Source organism: Otolemur garnettii, unplaced genomic scaffold (genome assembly GCF_000181295.1).
Source record: "Otolemur garnettii isolate 467f Iridium unplaced genomic scaffold, OtoGar3 scaffold00051, whole genome shotgun sequence".
Classification (NCBI taxonomy): domain Eukaryota; kingdom Metazoa; phylum Chordata; class Mammalia; order Primates; family Galagidae; genus Otolemur; species Otolemur garnettii.
The window spans coordinates 6,364,025-6,377,117 of record NW_003852446.1 but is presented as its reverse complement, the minus strand read 5'-3'; positions in this window follow the sequence as shown (position 1 = coordinate 6,377,117).

Genomic DNA, 13,093 nt, shown 5'->3' with positions numbered 1-13,093 from the left:
AAAAAAAAAAAAAGATGTGGAATCAACCCAAGTGCCCATGAACACATGAATGGATTAATAAACTGTGATACAGGTATACTATGGAATACTATTCAGCCATAAAAAAGGATGGAGAATTTACATCTTTTGTATTTAATTGGATGGAGTTGAAGAAAATTCTTAGTGAATACTCACAAAAATGGAAAAGCAAGTATCAAATGTGCTCAATAGTAATAGGAGACCAATAGAGAAACAACTATATGCCCATATGAGAAAAAAAAAAAAAAACACAAGTAGGGGGCAAGAGAGTGGAGGGAAAGGGGGAGGAGAGGAAGAAAGGGGCTTGGTAAGCTCTTACCTAATGGGCACAATGTAAGGGTATACAGCACAACTCCCTGGGTGAAGGGCTCAACTAGAACTTGAACTTTGCCTAACAAATGCAAACATTGTAACCTAATCATTTGTACTCTCATATTAATCTAATATAAAATGTTGAAAAAGTATCTCATATTTATTTGTCACTGCTTATTTTTTTTTTCTTATTAGCCAGCCAACTGCTTTTTCTTTGCATTACCACACATTCTTGCCATTTGTTATGGGAATACTTAAATCTACTCTCTTAGCAATTCTCAAGTATACGATAAATTGTTATTATTTCTAGTTACCATGTTGTACAATTGATCTCTTAAACTTATTATTCCTGTCTAATTGAAATTTTATATCCTTCAACTAACTTCTCTCTAATCCCATCTGCATCATCCCCTAGTAATCATCATTCTACTTTCTAATTCTATGAGTTCAACCTTTTAAATTTCACATGTTAGTGAAATTATGTGGTATTTATCGTTCTGTGTCTCATATATCTCACTTAGGATAATGTCCTCCAGATTCATCCATGTTGTAACAAATGACAGGATTTCCTTCCTTTTTAAGGCTGAATATATTTCATTCCTTGTATATACCACACCTTCTTTATACATTCATTCACTGATGGGCACTTAGGTGAATTCTCTATCTTGGCTGTTGTTAATAATTCTGCAATGAACATGGGGGTTCAGATATCTCTTTAACATATGGATTTCTTTTCAATTGGAAATATATCTAGTAGTGGGAATTCTGGATCATATGGCAGTTCCTTTTTTAAGTTTTTTTGAAACCTCACTCAATGCTAATTTACATCCCCACCAACAGCATACAAGGGTTCCCTTTCCTCCATATGCTTGCCAACACTAGTTATCTCTCATCTTTTTGATAATAGCTGTTCTAACACGTGTGAGGTGATGTTTCATTGTGGTTTTAATTTGCATTTTCCCAATGATTTAGGGATGTTGGGTGTTTTTTCATTTACCTGTTAGCACCTTGAATGTCTTCTTTGGAGAGAATTGTCTATGTAGGTCCTTTACCCATTTTTTTGAGTAACATGATTAGGTTATTTGTTTTCTTCTTGATTTGCTTCAGTTTCTTATCTTATTGGATATTAATCTCTAAACCATAAGACGATTTTAAGAAGTAATATAGAGACATTTTGTATACCCTTCACTCAGTTTTCCCAATGATATGTTAATTCCTTATTAAACTCATATGGTTTGCAACTATTATCTTCCATTTATTAGGCTGTTTTTTTACTATTTTTTTATTAGTAGTTTTACAGTTTCAGGTCTTATCTTTAAGTCTTTCCTCCATTTTGAGTTCATTTTTTTGTGTGTATGATATGAGATTAGGGTTCAATTTCAATCTTTTTCATGTGGTTATTCAGTGTTCCCAACACCATTTATTGAAGAGACTTTCCTTTCCCTATTGTGTGTTTGTGGCACCTTTGTTCAAAAAATCACTTAATTATAAATGTGTAGATTTATTTCTGGGCTTTCTATTATTTGCCTTTGTGTCTATTTTTCTGCAAGTGCCCTGCTGTTTTTATTACTATAGCTTTATAGTATATTATGAAGTCAGGTAGTGTGATGCCTTTAGTACTTTTTGCTCAATATTGTTTTGGTTATTTGGGGTCTTTTGTGGTTCCATTTTAGCATTGTTTTGCTATTTCTGTGAAAAGAATCATTTGAATTTTGATAGGGATATCATAGAATCTGTAGATTGTTTTGAGTAGTATAGACATTTTAACAATATTAATTCTTCCAATTCATTAACAAAAAAAATCTTTCCATGGATTTGTACCTTCTTCAGTTTCCTTCATATACAGATATTTCACCTCTTTGATTAAATTGATTCATAAGTATTTTTTTGTAGCTATTATAAATGGAATTGTTTTCTTTTTGGATATTTCATTATTAGGGTATAGAAACAGTACTGATTTTTGTATGTAAATTTTGTATGTAAATTTTAGAACTTTACTAAATTTCTTTACCAGTTCAAACAGTTTTTTTAGTGGAGTCCCTAGGTTTTTTTTTTTTATGTATAAGATAATGTGGCCTAGTAGCCTTATTTTTTTCACAATAAGGAAATATTGTCTTCATAAAAACTTTAATAATGACAATGCATTCATTTCTTTAATTCTCTAAATTTATGCTTGCAGTATTCTGTCATTTCAGGATAATTGTCTTTTTGTAATGCAAATCTTTTCTACTAATTCAACTTGAAATGGCAATTTTAAAACTTCTCTTTGTGATTTCAGAATACATTTATTTATTTCCTTTAGAAGATTAGTTTCTTTCTGAGTTTTACTATGTATTTAGAAATTTACGTGTTTTTATGAACGATGGCTGCTTGTAGAAGGTAAAATTGGTTATAACATCTTACTATTAAAATTTTCCTCAAAATCTTAACATGAAACAGTCATATAATTCCTGGTGCTAATCTAAATGAATAACTATGATCACTGGGTTATTTAAGTATCTACTTTGAGTTATGAATAAATCCAGGAGCCATATCTTACCATAAAATTCTTATTTATTTAGCAGCCTTATTTTTTTAAAATAAGGATTAATACAAAGATACCTTTTTCATAAAAGCCATTCTAACAGATGTAAGGCGATATCTCTTTCTAGTTTTAATTTTCATTTTCCTGATGATTAGTGATGGGGGGCATTTTTACATGTTTGTTGGCCATTTGTCTGTCTTCTTTTGAAAGGCTTCTGTTCATGTCCTTTGCCCACTTTTTGATGGGGTTGTTTGATTTTTTCTTGCTGATTTGCTTGAATTATTTTTAGATTCTGATTATTAGCTCTTTATTGGATGTATAACTTGTGAATATTTCTCTCCCATTGTGTAGGTTGTCTATTTACTCCATTGATTACTTTGTAGGCTGTGCAGAAGCTTTTTACTTTAATTAAGCCTCATTTATTTATTTTTGTTGTTGCCATGACTGCCATTGAGGTCATCTTCATAATTTTTTTGCCTAGGCCAATATTTATCTAGAAGAGTTTTTTCTAACATTTTCTTCTTGAATTATTGTGATTTCATGCCTTACATTTAAGTCATTTACCCACATTGAATGAATTTCTTGTGAGTGGTGAGAGATATGAATCCTATTTAAAAATTATAGATGCTAACATGGATGCAGAGAGAATAAGACACTTCTACACTGTTGGTGGGACTACACATTAGTACAATCTTTGTAGAAAACATTGTGGAGATACCTCAAAGAACTAAAAGTAGACCTACCATTTGATCCAGCAAGCCCTCTACTAGGTATTTATACAAGGTAAAAGAAGTAATTTTATTAAAAAGACACTTGTACTTAAATGTTTATTGTAGCACAGTTCATAATTGCAAAGATGTGGAATCAACCCAAGTGTTCCTCTATTCATGAGTAGATTAACACAATGTGATATATGTATACCATGGAATATTACTCAGCTATAAAGAAGAATGAATTAAAGCCTTTGCCATAATTTGGATGGAAATGGAGATAACTATCCTAAGTGAGGTTATCACAAGAATGGAAAAACAAACACCACACATACTCACCATTAAATTGGAACTAACTGAAGAGTACACATGTGTTTAGAGGGAAGCAAAACTTAATAGAAGTCAAGCAGTGGGGAGGCGAGTGGAGGGGATGGATGAACACCTATGTAACAGGTACAATGAACACTATCTGGGTGATGGACAAACTTATAAGCGTTATAAAAGTGATGCATGTAACAAAACAAAACAAAAACAAATTTTAAGAAAAAAGATTCCATTATCTTTACTTCATTTCAACATTTTTTCTGGTGATTTAATTCAACATGGTAGGACAAGAATTTTAAAAAGTAGAATTTATTAGAATAGGAAACTAAGGAATGAAACTACTACCATTTAGAAAACATGCAATTGTCTATACAGAAGATCTAAGAAAACCTATAGAAAAATTATTAGAATTGATAAGAAACTTCAGCAAATTCAATAAATATAAGATCCAGATGTGAAAACTATTGTATTTTTAGCGATCAGTAACAAAGTTAGAAAAAGTAGTTTTTTAAAAAGTGCGAATGTCAACAGTGATGTTGAAAGGTATCCAGCAGTAGTTCTAATAAAAGATATACATGACCTTTATGGAGAAAATTATAAACTGTTATTACAAGACTTTAAGAAAAACCCAAAGAAATGGTGAGAAATGTTTACAGAAAGGAAGACTCAACAATCATAAATATGTTAATTGTCTCAAAATCAATCTAAGAATCAATTCAAACCAAAAAAATTCATGGAAATAATGAACCCAAATTCTGAAGTGGCTTAAATGTGAGAAGAAACATGTAAGGATTCCCATTGTTTTCTAATATTTTATATTTATTTTATTGATTTTATTTATTTAATAATTTATTTTTTAGATAGATTCTCACTCTGTCACCCTGGGTAGAGTGCTGTGGCATCATAGCTCACAGCAACCTCAAATTCTTTGGCTCAAACAATCCTCTTGCCTTAGCCTCCCAAATGACTTAGACAGCAGGCTCCCACCACAATGCCAGGCTAGTTTTTCTATTTTTAGTAGAGATGGCATCTAGCTCTTGCTCAAGTTGGTGTTGAACTCCTGAGCTCAAGCAATCCACCTGCCTCAGCCTCCCAAAGTTCTAAGATTATATGCGTGAGCCACTGCGCTTGGCTAATATTTTATTTGTTAATCTAGGTTATTAAGTGTTTATTACATTCTTTTCCTTTTTTGTATTTCTGAAATATTATGTTTAGAAATAGAGTACTGAGTACATGACTTTAGCTTTGTACTGGTATCTATAAGCCAGGCTCACAAAGTAACTGTTAACTTGCTATGGATTCATGTCTATATGCATTTGTATACTATATTCTCTGTTCCTTACTTCTGTGTGACTTAAACCAGATAATTTATTCTCCTAAACCCTCAATTTCCACATTTATGAAATGTGGCTGTCATGAGGAATTTTAAAATTAAAATTAAAAAGTTAAAGAATAGGACAAAGTATGCTATCTGTAAATTTTAGTCTATTTCTCAGAGGGGAGATTGTCAATTTGGTTCAGATGGTGAAGCATCTGGGAATCAGTGCTCTTTGTGAAACATCATGAAATCCTGACATATTTAACTCAATCGTGTCAACTAAGAGCAGTTTTACTAAAAGTAAATATGGCATAGGTATGCAATATACAACCACAACCACACATGTGCATAAAAAGAGTTTATGAATCACTCTACTAGTCTGCATTTGCTGCCACTTCTACCATTTTGTCATCTGCTAGGATTCTTATCAGCTGGTATGAGAAAAATGTATGGATGAAATTATGAGATTGAAAACTTCTATGTATTAACCTCATTTTTTTCCCCTTGCAAATTGAGAAAAGAGCACCAGTATTGGGTTTAAGTTGAAAAACTCTCAATTGATCTTGTTGGGGGAACAAAAAAGCCCTGGTGTGCAAAGTAAACAGGCCATTGAAAAGAAAGACGTAGTGACTCTATCCAGCAGAATGAAAACATTTTTGAATGCTCCTGTTAGTTTAGTCAACCATGTCAAATTTTTCCTTAAATGATGTCTTGCTTTGTGGTAACAACTTTTTTATTATCAAGTTTTAGGGCAAATAATTTTTCATTTAAATAATGCTGCTTTTTTAAAAAAATTCAGATTAATACGTGGGTATATATGATTAGGCTATATAGTTTGCTTTGGTACAGTTAAAGTCAGGGTTGTAGTTGTGTCATTCACCCAGGAAGTGTGCAATTTACCCATGCAGTATACCTGTTGGGCGGGAATTTACCCAACCCCTTCCTCCACCACAAATTTGAACTTAATTGATTTTTTTCTCATGTAAGCATATAGTTGTTATTAATCTACTGGTTCTAATTAAGTACTGAGTACGTGTGATATTTGTTTTTCTATTCTTGTGATGTTTCACTTAGTGGAATACTCTCCAAATTCATCTAGAATGTTACAAAAGATATGAAATATCTATCTTTTTTAGTGGCTGAATAGTGTTCCATGGTATACATATACCACAGTGTATTAATCCATCCATGTATTGAAAGGCACCTGGGTTGTTTCCACATTTTTGTGATTGTAAATTATGTTGCTATAAACATTTGAGTGCAAATGTCCTTATGGCAAATGTCATGTTTTTGGGAGGGGGGGCAGATACCTAGTAATGGGATTTCAGGATCAAATAGTAGGTCTACTTTTAGTTCTTTAAGGAATCTCCATAGTTCTTTCCACACAGGCTGTAGTAGTTACTAGTTTGTAGTGCAACCAACAGTGCATTAGTGTTCCCTTCTTTCCACACCCATGCCAGCATCTGCTGCTTCGGGACCTTGTGATATGGGCCCTTCTCACAGGGATTAGGTGAGAACTTAAAATTGTTTTGATTTGCATTCCTTTGATGATTAGGGACAATGAGGATTTTTTTATGTGTTTGTTGGCCATTTGTCCTCATGAGAAAACATTCTGTTTATGTCTCTTGCCCAGTTTTTAATGGGGTTGTTTGATCTTTTTTTTATTGATATGCTTGACTTCTTTGTAGGTTCTGGTTATTAGATCTTCACCAGAAACTGTTTGAAATACAGATGACCCATGAAGAACATGGATTTGAACTGCACAGATACAATTATACACAGATTTTCTTCTACCTCTGTCACCCTTAAGATAGGGAAACCACTCCTCTTCCTCAGCCTATTCAACATGAAGACAATGAAGATTAAGACCTTTATGATGATTCCTTTTCACTTAATGAATTGTATACAAGTAAATATATTTTCTTTTCCTTTAGATTTTCTTTTGTGTGTTCTATGTTTTATTACCTTTTTCGTTTTACTTCAGAGTTCACTTATTTTTAGATTTTCTTATTAACATTTTCCTTTCTCTAGCTTACTTTATTATAAGGATATAGAATGTTGTACATATAACATACATGTGTTTCTTCTTAGTAAAGCATCACAAGACTGGAGAAATAAGAATCCAATATACTCAATTCTAATATGAAGGCAGTAGATGAGCTAATACAAAGGGGGGTGGGTAGGAGAATGAGCAAGTGGAGAGAGGGGAGGAGGGAGGAGGATGGAGGGATAGGTGTATGGCACACCTCCTGGGGGTGGGACACAATTTCAAGAGGGACTTTACCTAACAACTGCAATCAGTGTTACCTAATTATTTGTGCCCTTAATGAGTCCCAAACAATAAAAAACAAAACAAACAAAAAATACAGGTGTTGATTGGCTGTTTATGGTATTGGTAAGGCTTCTGGTCAACAGTGGGCTATGAGTAGTTAAGTTTTGGGGGAGTCAAAAGTTATAAGTAGATTTTTTACTAAGTATAGGGTAAATGCCCCTGACTCCTGCATTCTTCAAGGGTTAAGTATACTTGAATATTCTGAGCTAAATTTAAAATGATCTATGCACAAAGCTCATTCAGATAGTGAGTTGTATCAAGTAGGGATCAGAGAAACTGCTCTTTAAAGTGGGAATGTCCAGGCATTTTAGGTTTTGGTGTATCTATACTTTAATTAATTTACAAAGATTCATGAAGTGTTTCTGGTACCCAGCCTTTCCCATTAAGACTTAAAGAGATAAATCTAGCATCCAAAGAAAACAGATGTTTCCATCCACATTTTCTCCACATGCTGTCCTTGCCCTATTAAGAGAAGAACAGCCAGTCCTCTTTCCCAAAGTTCATTAGGAAGTTATTGATTTATTAATTAAATAATGTTTATTGAGTTCCTATTAGGTTATATCACTTTTCTAGACACTGTAGACATAGCAGTGAACAAAGTAAACAAAGTTGATTAATGAATGTGCAGTATATTGTGATTTTATAAAAAAGAAAATAATCAATGTGTGAGAATAGATTAATGGTTGATGCCATATAAGATAGAGTGGTCAGGGAAGACCTCATCTAGGGGATGACATTTGAGCAGAGACTCGAAGAAGTGAGTTCTATGAAGATTTTGGGGAAGACATTCCCTGACAGAGAAGACAATGCCAAGAACAAAGGCCCTGAGGTAGGAACATGTTTGTTGTGTTAGAGGGAAAACAGAAGGCCAATGTATGGCTTCAGCTTAGGAAAACAGAGAGCTAGTGGCAAGATATGATGTCAGAGAAATAGCTAGAAGCCATAAAATGAAGGGCTTAGTAGGTCCCGATAAAAACTGTAGATATTATTTTAGGTGCAGTGACAAACCACTGGAGTATTTTGAACATGGAAATGACATACATTGATTTATGTTTTTAAAGGGTCATCCTGGAAACCCTAGAAAGATACAGTATGAAGAGGTAAGAGTGAAAGATAGAAAGGGAAGAAAGGGTAGGAGGCTATTATGGTAATCCAGGTGAGAAATCATGATGGTTGGGACCTGAAGTATACTGGTGGAAGTAGTAAGATGAGTGAGGGTAGAAACTATAGTGCTTCTAATGGATTAGATGGGGCATATGAGAGAAAGAGAGTAAAAAGAACACTTCAACTTTTATGACTTTAGCAAAATTGTGAACAATTTACTTAGATAGGAAACACTGAAGAAAGAGCAGATTTGTGGGAAAGGGGGAATCTGGGGTTTATTTTTAAACATGTTAATTTCAACATCTCTATTCAAAATCCAAGATCAGGTAGTAGATAGATATGAGATTGTAATTTAGGAGAAGGTTGGAGCTGGAGATATTTGGGAGATGTCAGTTTATAGACTGTACTTAAAGCAATGAAATCATCTAAGAAGAAAGTACAGATGGAGATGAGGTGTCTGAGGATTGATGCTGGGGCTTTACAACATGCAGAAATATGGAACAAAAAAAAAATAATGAAGAAGGCTCCAAATAATCAGCCAGAAGGGGAAGACAAACAATCCTGGAAGCCAGTTAGAGAAAGTATTTTACAATGAAAGAATGATCAACTTTTGACAAATGATGCTGAGAACTCCAGGAATATGAAAATTGAGAACTGACATTGGATTTGGCAATGTGGAGGGAACATGAGAAGCCAGATTTCAGTGGGCCATTAATGACAAAAACTATATTATAGTGGATTAACAGTGTAGTTGGAAGGAAAGAAGTGAACGTTTTATTTTATAGGCAACACGTTCAAAGACTTCGGCTATAAACTAGAAGAAAAATTGTTTGGGAAAAATATTTGGGAAATGTTGAAACAGGGAGGTTTTTATGACAGAGCTATTACAGCAGGTTTGTATGCTGATAAAAATGATAGCAAAATTGATGCTTCAGGAAAAAGGGGGTGAGTTATAGAACCATTGTTCTTAAGGGGTTGAGAACTGTGTAGGTGAAAATACACAGATGGTGGAAAATTGGCCTTAAATAGTAGTCATGCACTTTATCTTTTGTTACTGGAGAAAAGGGTGCAGACACAATGAGATTGGAAGATGTGGTGTTAGAGGATGTAGAAATTAGAACTCTTTCTAACTGGTTTTTCAGTGAAATAAGTCAGATCATCAGCTAATTGAGAAGTAAGGAAAAAGTGTTGGGATTTTGAGGTATGAGATAATGGGGTAATATAGTCATGTAGAGTATATAGACAGAGAGAGAATAATACAAACTTAGGGAAGTCTACTACATAGTAGGATTGCCAGGCAGCAGTGAAGGTCCATGGGTGGTTTATGGTCACTAATCTAAAATGAGTCCACCTGCATGCCTTATTGCAAATCATGTTCAGAAACTGAAGTTCAGGGATGCAATAGATGCCAAGATGGACGTAAGCCAAAGTTGAGGTTTTACCTATGATTAAAAGCCTAGTCTAATTCATGATATTTCTTTTGAGATCATGTAAGAAGTAATAAAGTGTAATCAGTAGGTAGACGAGAAATTTAGTTAAGCTAAACAAGGATTTGGGGAAGAAGGGTTGGCTACAGATAAATCTAGGGAAATAAACAAAAATACCTCAAGGGAAGAAAAAACACTTCATTCCTCAACCTTTTCCATATGAATCAGTTTTTTGTTAACCCTCAAATTTTGCTACTGATCTTGATTACTGAAAAAGGAAAAAGAGGCAAATTTGAGAATATCTACATTATGGTATTTATTTTCAACCCCTCATCATTCCATAAACTATCTCCATTAACATCCCAAAGAGCAAGAAGCTAGGTTGGAGACATTTTCTAAGACAAGCTTTAAACAAAAATAAATTCACTAGAAAGTCTTTCTCTACAGAAACATAAAGAAAGTTTCTATTGTTCTTTCTCTCTATATGAGTTGTATGTGTGTGTGCGTGTGGCATAGATTCCATCTAAGGCAGTTGTTGGCAATAGCTCATGGCATATAACTCAGCAACGGCCCTACATACCCTAGCATAGTTCTTTTCTTTCTTTTCTTTTTTTTTTTTTTTATTAAATCATAGCTGTGTACATTGATGCAATCACAGGGTACAGTGTGGTGTTTTCATACACATTTTGAAATACTCTCATCAAACTGGTCAAAGTAGCCTTCATGTCATTTTCTCAATTATTGAGTTAAGACATTCATACTCTGCTTTTAGGGTGATTGGAGGGGTCACTTCTATGGTTTATCCTACAAGGGTACAAGTGAATCTTTCTAAAAGCATAGTTCTTTTTCTCTAGTTAAATACCCAGTGTGGGATAAGCTCCCTTTTTCAGAATGTGCACGTTGGCACACTGGGAGCTGTTTTGTAAATTTTGCAATTACACAAGTGATGACAGCAGCCTAAATAGCTTTTCATGTTTTTGGTTCTTCCTTAAAAAAAATGGGCAAGCATTTCTACTGATCATACATAGAATTCAGGCACTTAGTAGAGACTTTCAGGGTCCATATTATAAGGAAATATATAATGATGGGCCTTAGAAGCCAGACTGATGAGCCTGGACCTAGTATACAGTCATTGGGAATGTGAATTAGTATAGTCATTATGAAAAACAGTAGGTAGGTTTCTAAAAATTTAAAAATAGAACTACCATATGATCCACCAATACCACTACTGGGTATATATCCAAGAGATAAACAGTATGTCAAACAGATATCAACTCCTCCATGTTCACTGCAGCATTGTTCACACTAGCCAATAATGGAAACAAACAAAGCAGATGAATGGATAAAGAAAATGTGCTATATATAAACAGTTGAATACTATTCAGCCTTTACAAATATGGAAATCCTGCCATTTGCAGCAACTTGGATCAACCTGGAGGACTTTATTAGTGAAATCAGCCAGACAAATACTACATGATCTCACTCATATGTGGAATCTAAAATAGTCTTAATTCATAGACGCAGAGAGTGGAATGGTGGTTACCGGGGTGGGTGTAGGGTGGGGTTTGGGAATGTTGGTCAAAGGATACAAAATTTCAGTTAGAAATTTTGAGGAACTAATAATTTGGTTAGGAATTATTTTCAGTTAGGAATAAGTTGAAGAGATCTATTGTACAACAGGATGACTATAGTTAAAAACAATGTATACTTGAAAATTGCCATAAGAGCTATCAACACAAATAACTATATGAATTGATGGATAGCTTGATTGTGCCACTTTGCAATATATACATATATTGTGTACATGTTACACACAATAAATATATAACATTTTTATTTGTCAATTTAAAAAGTAGATAGTGAAAAATCATGTCATGTTCTTTAAATATACGTATTTTTTTATATATAATTTTTTATTTGTCAGTAAAGCTCCAAAAAAATAGAAGAAGAGATTGCACTGTAGAGAAATTGTAAGACATTACCCTTTCAGGTCCTTAAGAAGACAATTTTCATATCACTTCTTTTGAGGTTCACAGTCAATCCCTTTCTCTCAGTTTATGACATCTTGCCTTAATCATAAGTCTCAATCTTTAGTGTACTTCTCCCAGTCTTTTCAGATGCCAAAGTAAGGCTATCTGTTCAAGCTTGATGGGGTACTGTAGTGGATGCTAAGCACTGCTCACTCTTGTCTTCTGACTTTTTTAGTGTGCTTTTCTGTACTTCAAAGATTGAAAAGCTCCCTTGGAATTAGGATTCTGAATATGAGCTGTGCTCCACCAATCAGATGCTTTCCTATGAAACATATTAGAAAAAAGGAAGAGGCAGAATGTAAGGCATCCCTGTTGTTTTTGCAGATTGTGATATGGGCCATAGGGTTGTGGAACTGACAGCTGTGGCTCCCTGATTTTGCAGCACCAACCTTGGTAGTCTCATTCTGTGGGGTTTGGGGAGCTGTTCCTTGAAGCTCAGTCTAGAATTTGTTTTGTCAGTGCTAATGTTGTCCATGAAGTTATGGGTTTTACTGAGTGAGAGAAGAGAACAGCAGAAGGCAGACTGATCCCATAACCTGTAAGGTCTTTGGCTGTTCTCCAGGGAATCTCTCCAATTTTTGCTCCCTTGGAGCACAGAGCTGAGTGGAGAAGGGAGTGGAGAGGATGTGGAATGCCAAATGGAAGATATGTAGAACTGTAATTACATGTAATGATTCAGCCAATCTTTGGGTTTTAGCTGGTCTTACACTTGTTCTCACTGAAGAGGGTTTGCTCTAAAACATTCATTGGTAAACATGTGATACATTATTCTATGACATTTACATATCTTATTTATTGCAATTTAGTAAATCTTTAAGATAACTTTATAAAATGGGTATTTTATTACCTTTATCACGTCAGTTTAAGCAAACAGACACTGTGACATTGAAGAATTTTGTTCTTGCTCACAAAGCTGGGAATGGGAATCACTGGGATTTGAACTTAGGTTTGTGTGGATCTAGTCTAAGGTCATCCTAGAAAGTCATGCTAATCT